Here is a 9,662-nt window from a genome sequence, read left to right as displayed (position 1 = left end):
GTGTGTGGAGCCAGCGCTAGACTAACCCAGAGACTCATGCCTGCAAGACAATTTTCCAGTCACTGGGCTACATCCACAGTCCCTATTTCAATATTTTTCAAAGAAATTTAAGAACATGAAAGTCAGATCTTTTTTCTTATTTCTGCTAAAAAGTATCCCCAAACAATCATCCTCATGTTCTTAATTTTATTAAAGGTCTTTTGTTTCTGTTTTCTTTCCATTTGTCTACTAGCTGGAGTCCAATATCTCTATTAATTTTTTTTTCATTTTCTCCAGACATTGAGCTTCTCAATACTTACAATTTAATGGACACATACTTATTATCATTCAAATAAAATGAACTTTTGTCATTATTAAACTCTTTAAATATATGTAGAAGACTAGAAAGCAAATGGTACTCCCAAGAGCTATGCAATTCAATGACTAGTCACTGTAGGGTCTAGTCATCTATCTCTCTCACACACTGTCTCACTCTTTGACTCTCTGTCTGTCTTTGTTTCTCTCTCTCTCTCTCTCTCTCTCTCTCTCTCTCTCTCTCTCTCACACACACACACACACACACACACACACACACTCCAGTTGCACTTCCTTAGTTCTCATCCATCCTATTGCTGCAGTTTAATTAAAATAAATTCTGATGAGTTGAACTCCTTGAAATTCCTCTATTTTTATATTTCCATTCTTATGCAGCATCCTCAGTTTGTAAAGTACTTTCCATGTAGTGCTTTACTGTTGCAATTGCTACCTAGATCCTCAATAGCTTTGTCAGACAGCAGCTAAGGGAATTTTATCTTGATTGTATAGATTAAGAGCTTGATATATTTTTATTTTAGGGTTATAGAAAATGGAAGTGTCTATAATCAAACATTTTTTTTGAGGAAGGGGCACACACCACTGTGCTCAGGGCTTATTCCTGGTTCTGTGCTCATAGATCACGCCTGTGGAGCTCAGGTAGCTTATGTGGTACAAGAGAATTGAACCTTGGTCTGTTGCATGCAAGCCAAGTGCTTTGCCCACTGTAGTATATCTCTGGCCCTGAACACTGTATCTTGAATCTGGATCTAGTGCTTTCACTACCTCTCTCACATTCTGTTGTTGTTAATTTTATTTAATCCAGCAGGACTCATAGATTACTCCTGGCTTTGCACTTGGGAATCACTCTTAGTGGTACTTGGAAGACCATCTGGGATGTTGGGGATTGATCCTAGGTCAGCTCAAGCAAGGCAAGTACCCTGCCTGCTGTACCATCACTATGGCTCCACTACTCTGGTGTTGACGTCTATTTGCATAACGTTGAGTCATCAGCATTTTACTAAGAGAGGAAAATCATCAGAATTTGACTTTTAATAAAGCAGTTGTAGTTTGGTCAAGACAATTAGGAAACATTGCTCCCTGCAGCTAGATGAAGCATTCTGAGGCAAACGCAGTAACCAAAGGCTACATTATGATTCCTTGAAAACTGTCTGAAGTTTATCTATGCTAGTCAGGCTGCAGGTGACAGAAAGAACAGCACACCACTGTGGCTGGTGGACTGAACTAGATGGTTCAAGGATCCTTTTGAAACAAGTAGGCCAGAGAGTTTCCCAACTACTTTGTAGTGACACCCATTTCTGAAAAATAAATGCCAGAAGAATACAGCCCTAATAGTGATAACTTTAGACACTAAGCAATTTCTCTTCTCAGGAATAGAAATGCTGTATAAGAAACTCCATGAGAGAAAAATTGGAAGCTTCTTTGTACTTAGACAAAGGGAACTGACTTTCAGCTAATGATGAAGCATGTTGATTATGATTCCTTTGAAGTTCAGCTTCCACAAAACAACACTTTAGGAAATAGCATGTAGGTGTCATGACATTTTATTAACCTCTGCAGAGCAGCTGGCCCCTAGGGATTTACTCAAAATCTTTTTTGGAACAACATCCTTGGGCTACCCACAAAGTTCTAGAACATTATGTGGCATACAAACTCTGCTTCTCCAAACTTACTTCAGTCCACCTTTGCTCTTACTCAATACTCTTAGGCCTCACAATTTTTTTTTCCTCAAACATTCAAAATTGTTCTGGTCTTAGGGTCTCTACTTGCCTTTATCCTGAAATGGGGCATTATTTTTTTTAATCTACATATCAGATAGAAAATAACTCCTCACTACGACTTCTTATAGTTGCTTCTTAGCTGTCACAGTTTCTAATTTCATGTTTGTGCTGACAGTTATAACCACCTGACATCCTTTGTTCACACAGATTGATTCTCTATTTTTGTGAAAAATTTTCCCGATTTTTTGGTAAAAGTAGTTTTGGGACAGCTTTAGGCTTCAGAAAAATCCATCAAATGTGCATTTATTTTAGAGTTATTATTGCTCCCTTCCAGTCCCATTCCCTCAGTTTCTCTTATTCATCTTATTGGTTATAATTAATGAATCAATGTTGAAACATTATTAAGCAAAATTTATCATTTATTCAGAGTTCATTTAGTTCATTTTTTTTTCTGTTTCAAATTTCATCCAAGAAAACACAACTTTTTTGAGTTGTAATATTAACTTGGGCTTCTCTTCATTGACAATTTTTAGATTTGTCTTGTTTATGGTCTTTTTGATTCATTTGGAAACCATAGATTGCTAATGCTGAGAACAGGACCAGCTGCCATGTACCAGACCCTCAAAAATATTTCCTGAGCATATGCAAATGGGTTAATAGCCTGAGTGCGGAATTCACAATCGGCAATAAATTATCTTGCGTTAGGTTAGCACTTTACAATTTTTAAAATGCACTCGCATATCTTATTCACTCTCCCAACAATCCTATTCAGGAGTTATCAGTAGGGGATATGTATTATTCCTCTTGGGTTCTAAGGTTCAGTCAGTGAAGTTAGTGAATTGCCCTTGATTTAAGAAAGCTGAAATTGCACTCTAGGTTCCCTGAGGGTCTTATTCTTTCTTCTATAGAGGAAAAGATGGACATAGATGGAAATAACAATGATGTCAATTTCATGCCCCAAACCTCTGTAATCTTTAGTGAAATATACTACAACCAAATCAAATAACGAGAAAAACAAATAATAGATTCTATTTCACTTTAAATTTAGGTAATTTAGATTTTACAAGTTTTTTTTTTTACTTTTTTTTTTTACAAGTTTTTTTTAACAAACATCTATACTCTTTCTTTCTTAAGTGAATATTTAATGAATTTTGCTGTACATACATTGCTAAAGCCGAACTGGAAACTATTACACTTACACAAAGCAAAATTTTAACGGATACTGTCTAATGGAATTACTGTAGTTTGGGGGTTCAGCATATTTTTCTACTTAATCCATATAACAGGGGGAATATCAGTTATATAATTACTTAACGTTTGGTATTAGAGATGTCATAATTTTTAGATGATAAAAATCTGAAACCTACACATTTTTATAGTAATTACTTTGATTTCTCCTTGGTATTAGGTCTAACCCCAGGACTCACACAAATGAAGCAGGCATTCCTCTGCTAAGTTTTATGCTTTGCCCTGCGGAATTACTTTCCTATTATGAATAATTGTATGAACTTTTAGAGCTGAAGAAGACTTCTGTAATTTAACTCTTTCTTCTTACAAGGATATTGGAGCCGAAGGTCCCCCCCCCCCACTTCCCCTAATGGAAATAACATTATACAACATCCAGGAAGTTGAGTTTAAGGAGTTTCCCCAACTCAAAAAATCAAAGTTGTGGTAGAAATGAATCTTTATTTTAGGTGCTTAGACTTTCATCCAGAATTCCTTTGCTTTACCATATTTTATCTCAATTGGCTAAATTAAAGGAGTTAGAATTGAATTTTTATTCTAATAACAAAGCTTGGTTCTTTAACAAAAATGATGTCACACATTTCCTTCTAAAATGGGATAAATTCCTAAGGATGAGCAAATATTTTCCTTCTACCTATCAAAAATGTGCTGGATTGGGCCAGAGTGGTAGCAGAGCAGTAGGGTATTTGCCTTGGTTGCGGCTTACCCAGGAGGGACCCCAGTTCCATCCCTGGCATTCCACCTGAGCCGGGAGTAATTTTTGAGCTCAAAGCCAGTAGTAACTCCTATATGCCACTGGTTATGGCCCCAAACCCTCCCCCTCAAAATGTTTTGGATTGAAAGTGGGCATAATCTTCACTTTAAATGAAAAAAAAAATGAGGGGCATAATATATCTTGACCACCACTTTTATTAAATTTTAATTCTATACCTCAAGAGAAAAAAAATGAAAGTACTTTTGAAAGTATCCCAGAACACTGAAATATTTCAGATACCAAAACAATATATACCATATTTGGCAACACAAGGATTAAAAATACTATTGTAAATATACAAGAAACATGAAGGTTTCTCTAGTCTAGATGATAGAGAATGGATAGAACTGAATACTTTGATTAGCATCCTCCTTTATGGAAATTATTAATGCACTAGCTAAGCCTATGCAAAACCAATGAATGTTAGTTTTGAGCTCCATGTGAAGGACATATGCCTCTTGAGCTGGTTACAAAAGCTTATTTGGGAGCCAATGCCATAGTTCATAGCGTTATAGCTCATTTGGTGATAGTTGAGTAGGTTCCTGTCAAAAGAATGGGAAGAATCTACGGATTCAGGTAAAGATATAGAGGAAGTTATTTGTTGCTGAAAAAATTAAATGACTGGGCCCGGAGAGATAGCACAGCGGCGTTTGCCTTGCAAGCAGCCGACCCAGGACCTAAGGTGGTTGGTTCGAATCCCGGTGTCCCATATGGTCCCCCATGCCTGCCAGGAGCTATTTCTGAGCAGACAGCCAGGAGTAATCCCTGAGCACCGCTGGGTGTGGCCCAAAAACCAAAAAAAAAAAAAAAAAAAAAAATTAAATGACTTCAGACTTCTGACCAAGCAGGTTTTGGAAGGTGAAGAGACGATAACCTGGACAGACAGAAACTCAGCTAAGAGAACTTTGCTAAGACTCTTGAAAGCCATGTCCCATCTTTGTTTTATCCAGTCAGCCAAGGTGGGCTTGAACAATTATCACAAGAGCCTAAGTTATGATTAGGAGAAAGCAAACCCTCAATTACATAAGTAATAGCTATCAGTAGTGTAATGTTGCAATTGGCTTCCTACTTAATGAACTGATCTATTTATGGAGAATTTATGTTTTATTTTAACTCTAATGTACAGAGATTTATTTATTTTTATTCATTAATGTATAGATGTAGAGACAGTTAAGATATCTGCTCATTAGCATCTGCACTGACCTGGGTCTGAACTTTGCTGAAACTGAGTGGTCAGATAAACTGGTCAATAAGACAATGCAACATTTATTGAAGTTTTTCTATTCTGTGGTTTGGGAAGCAGAAAATTAGATGCTTAGTTAACACTGACAAGAATTCTGAGGGCAAATCTCAGACTATTTATTAATAAGGACATATCCCTCATGGTGCTTTGGGTAGACCATTTAACTTCTCTATCTTTGCTCTTTGCAAGATTCCAAGGAGAAGAAAGATTTGCTCTGAGAAGAAACATAGCATAATGTTTAAGAACATAGGTTTTAGATTACACATATTTACACTTGATTCTTGGTCAAACTAGGCACATGCTATTAGGAAAGCAATTGAACGCTCTCTATGATGCCTGAATGTATAAACAAATGCTCCACATATGATAGTGAGCTAGTATTAAGAATGACAGATTAGATGTGATAAACATAACTAGGAACCAGAGAAATAGTGTAAGAGGTAGAGCATGTGCCTTGCATGTGGCCAAACGGGGTTCAATTCCTGGTTCCCTGATCCCCTGAGGCCTGCCAGCAATTGTCCCTGAGCATAGAGCCCAGAGTAAGCCCTGAGCCCTGTGGTGTGAGAGCCCAAATAATAATAATAATAATAATAATAATAATAATAATAATAATAATTGTATTTGAATACCTAGAAATTTGTAAGTAAGGCTATTTCTATAAAAAGCTTTTCTAGAAACAATTCATGAATCAGATGAAATTTATAGAGGAGAGAAACTTGTTAGCATATATGAAGTTTTAAATTTAAATTTAAAAAGTTAAGAGCTGGAGCTGTGGTGCAGCAGTAGTTGTGTTTGTCAGCACACAGCTGACCTAGGATGGACTGCATTTAGAGTCCCAGCATCCCTTACGGTCCTCCAAGCCAAGAGTTATTTCTGAGTGCATAGCCTGGAGTAACCCGTGAGCATCACCGGGTGTGGCCCAAACAACAATCAACAACAAAAAAAAACTGAAACAAAATAAACCTTAAAAAGTTAAACCAATAAAATAGTAACTTTAGAATACTGTAAAGAAAAAAGTATGATAGAGGATAAAGACATAGATTTTGTGGCTACTTATTTAAAGTAACACAAATTTAGGTAAAAATTATATTTCTGTAACAAAAATAATCATTCATTATTGAATCTTAACTATACTTCAAGTATTGCTATAAGTTTTTTTTTTAAATAAAATAATATGTCACAAGCCTCCCATGAAGTTTGTTTCTGAGCACAGAGTCAGGAATCAGCACTGCTTGGTGTGGCCCAAAAAACAAAGAAAATATATGCAGGGGTCTAGAAAGATAGCGTACAGAATTAAGGCACTTCCTTTACAAGTGGTGAACCTGGGTTTAGTCTCTGGTGTTGTATATGGTCCCCTGAACATCTTCAGGAGTGATCCTTCAGAATAGTTGGGTGTGATCCCTACGTAGACCCTCCCTATATTCCTACCTATACCCCTCCCTGCAAAACCCCATTTATGCAGGAGCTAGGGGATGACTCCATGACAAAGAGCACCTGCCTGGCAAGCATGAGGTCCCAAAGTTGATCCCAGGTACCCCCTGTATATACCAAGTGTGATCCTGGTGACTGCTCTCTGGACTACCGGCACCCCTCCATTGCCCTGAGCAAAGTGTGTGAGAGCAGTGCAAGTGAAGTGTGTGTCCCCTGGCATCCAACATAAGCATGTCAACCAAGCAAGTGTGTGATGCTTGGGCATCACAACAACAGTAAAAAGTGAGAACAAGAAAGTAAAACAAAAATCTACAACGCATATGCAGAATGTAAAGAATAAAAATTCGTCGATGCAATCTTGCAACAGAACTATTGTGAAGTCCTAAATGACTAGATATTAATGATTTTTTTTTGTTTTTTGGGTCACACTCGGCAATGCTCAGGGGTTATTCCTGGCTTTACGCTCAGAAATTGCCCCCGGCAGGCTTGGGGAACCACATGGGATGCCGGGATTTGAACCAGCGACCTTCCGTATGCAAGGCAAATGCCTTAGCACTGTGCTATCTCTCCGGCCCCAATATATGAATGATTTTTAATAAAAAAGGATACTGGTGCAAGAATCTACAATAAAAGTCATGGAATAAACAAAGTGCTTTGCTTTTGGTTTGTTTTGTTGCCTTTGGGACACATCTGGCTGTGATATTCCTGGTTCTAGGCTCAGGGATCACTCTAGCTAGTGCTCAAGGGATCTAATTTACTAGGGATGGCTGCACACAAGGCTTAACTCCTCTACTATTTCTGCAGCCCCCAAATAGTAAGTTATTGGCTCACATGCTGGTTAAAAAGACGCAAACACACATGGAAATTCTTCACACTTTTATACATCACACTATACCAAACTTTACACTAAATCCATGCTTTTTTTTTAAAGCATGTCATACTTTAAAATGATGCATACTTTCATATGAAAAAAGATAGAGGTTGATGATAAAAATACAAGATGCCGTTGCATCTGGGTATGAGGAGCTGCTCAGATCCAGGATTGGGAGTGAATTGTCTGGCTTGTGTAAGGAGGGAACAGCAGGTGTGTGTGTGTGTGTGTGTGTGTGTGTGTGTGTGTGCGTGTGTGTGTGCTCGTGCGCTTAAGAAAAATAATCTGAAGGCCTGAGCAATAGTACAGTCATTTCCTTCTATACTCAATCATGTGGGGCATTTGGACTGTTTCTAGATCTGCGCTATGTAAATTGTGCTGCAAGGAACAAAGGTAAGAAGTTTCATCTACTTTCTTGTCTCTTCTAATCTGACCCATGATTAAACCGATAATCCATATAAACATTTCACATGGGCAATGTCCTTCAGTTATCGGTGTAAGTACAGGTGAAGCAGGTTACACAAACATAGGTTTATTTTGCTAGAGCTTGCTGATCATAACATGCAAAGTTATGAATCATCAACTACAAGTCAGTATTTAATGTTCAGCTCCTACATACCAAGGCACAGCAAGAACAAAATTTTAACAATGAGATTTGGGTCCATCGAACAACTAAGACATACAGGGACTTACAAATCCCTCGTTAACAATTCAGCATCTCCTTTTGTTGAATGGCTAACAGCAGCAATGCAGTGAAGGGTCTCAGTTGAATAGAAAAACCATTGGGTGCAGCACCAGAAAAACATCAGGGAGAATTTTCAGGTTGCCACTGAAACCACGGCATCTTTATGATTCCGTCTTATTTTGGCATTCATTGATACATTCATTGATAATGAATGTAATATTTTACATAGCAGTGGGAGATGATTTACACATGTAAATAGAATACCAGAGTGATGGATTATTTTATATACTGAAACTGAACTTCGCTTAGTCATTCTAGCTACTTTTCTCTGTGGAAAAAAAAGGATCAGTAACACTTTGTTGGTCTAGAAATTGTGATGGCACTTTCCATGTTGATCGTAACACAGAAAGATCTGTCCATTCTGTCAGGGTAAGAGGAACAACTGAGCTGACACATGGCCTGACACATAAGATGATGCCGGAAGTTATGAATTTCCTACTCTGACCCAGCAAAAACAATGAGTGATTGTGGAGTTCTGCTTTCAGATGAATGGCTTGGTTTTAGCTCCCAGGCAGGCAGCAAAGATTATAAGAAAGGATTTATGGATAGCTTGATATAAGGACCCCTAGGGATTTCCAGAAATATTCAGCAGAAGTCACCAATAGATAGTACTGAGAGACCTTCCAGTATTAGAGCTCAGAGCATCTAAGTTGAAGGCATTTAAGTAAAGGTTACTTCATTTATTCCCTTAAGAGATATTTGCAGACACAAGTAAATAATGTAAAGTAGCTTGGGATCTCAAACTCAATTTACCTGGGGGCCTAAGGAGGCAAAGTCAGGGTGATCCTTGAGTGCAAAGTCAGTAGTAAGCCTTGAACATTGGGAGGTGTGACCCAAACAACTAAAACAAAACAAAACAAAGAAAGATTCCTCTAGGGCAGGGCCACAAAATGTTGTATGGAGGGCCACAAACGGCCCGCGGGCAGCAAGTTTGAGACCCTACGTAGAATCTTGTTGGGGATGAGGGGGCAGGAACAGAAAGAGAGAGAGAGAGAGAGAGAGAGAGAGAGAGAGAGAGAGAGAGAGAGACAGAGAGAGAGACAGAGAGAGAGACAGAGACAGAGAGAGAGACAGAGAGACAGAGAGACAGAGAGACAGAGAGACAGAGACAGAGAGACAGAGACAGAGACAGAGAGAGAATCAGTAAATAAATTAAGAAAGGCTCCCTTGGGCGGTGGCGCTGGAGGTAAGGTGCCTGCCTTGCCTGCGCTAGCCTAGGACGGACCGCGGTTCGATCCCCCGGTGTCCCATATGGTCCCCCAAGCCAGGAGCAACTTCTGAGCGCATAGCCAGGAGTAACCCCTGAGCGTCACAGGGTGTGGCCCAAAAACCAAAAAAAA

Source organism: Suncus etruscus, chromosome 13 (assembly GCF_024139225.1).
Source record: "Suncus etruscus isolate mSunEtr1 chromosome 13, mSunEtr1.pri.cur, whole genome shotgun sequence".
Taxonomy (NCBI): Eukaryota; Metazoa; Chordata; class Mammalia; order Eulipotyphla; family Soricidae; genus Suncus; species Suncus etruscus.
Note: the sequence above shows the minus strand (reverse complement) of the source record.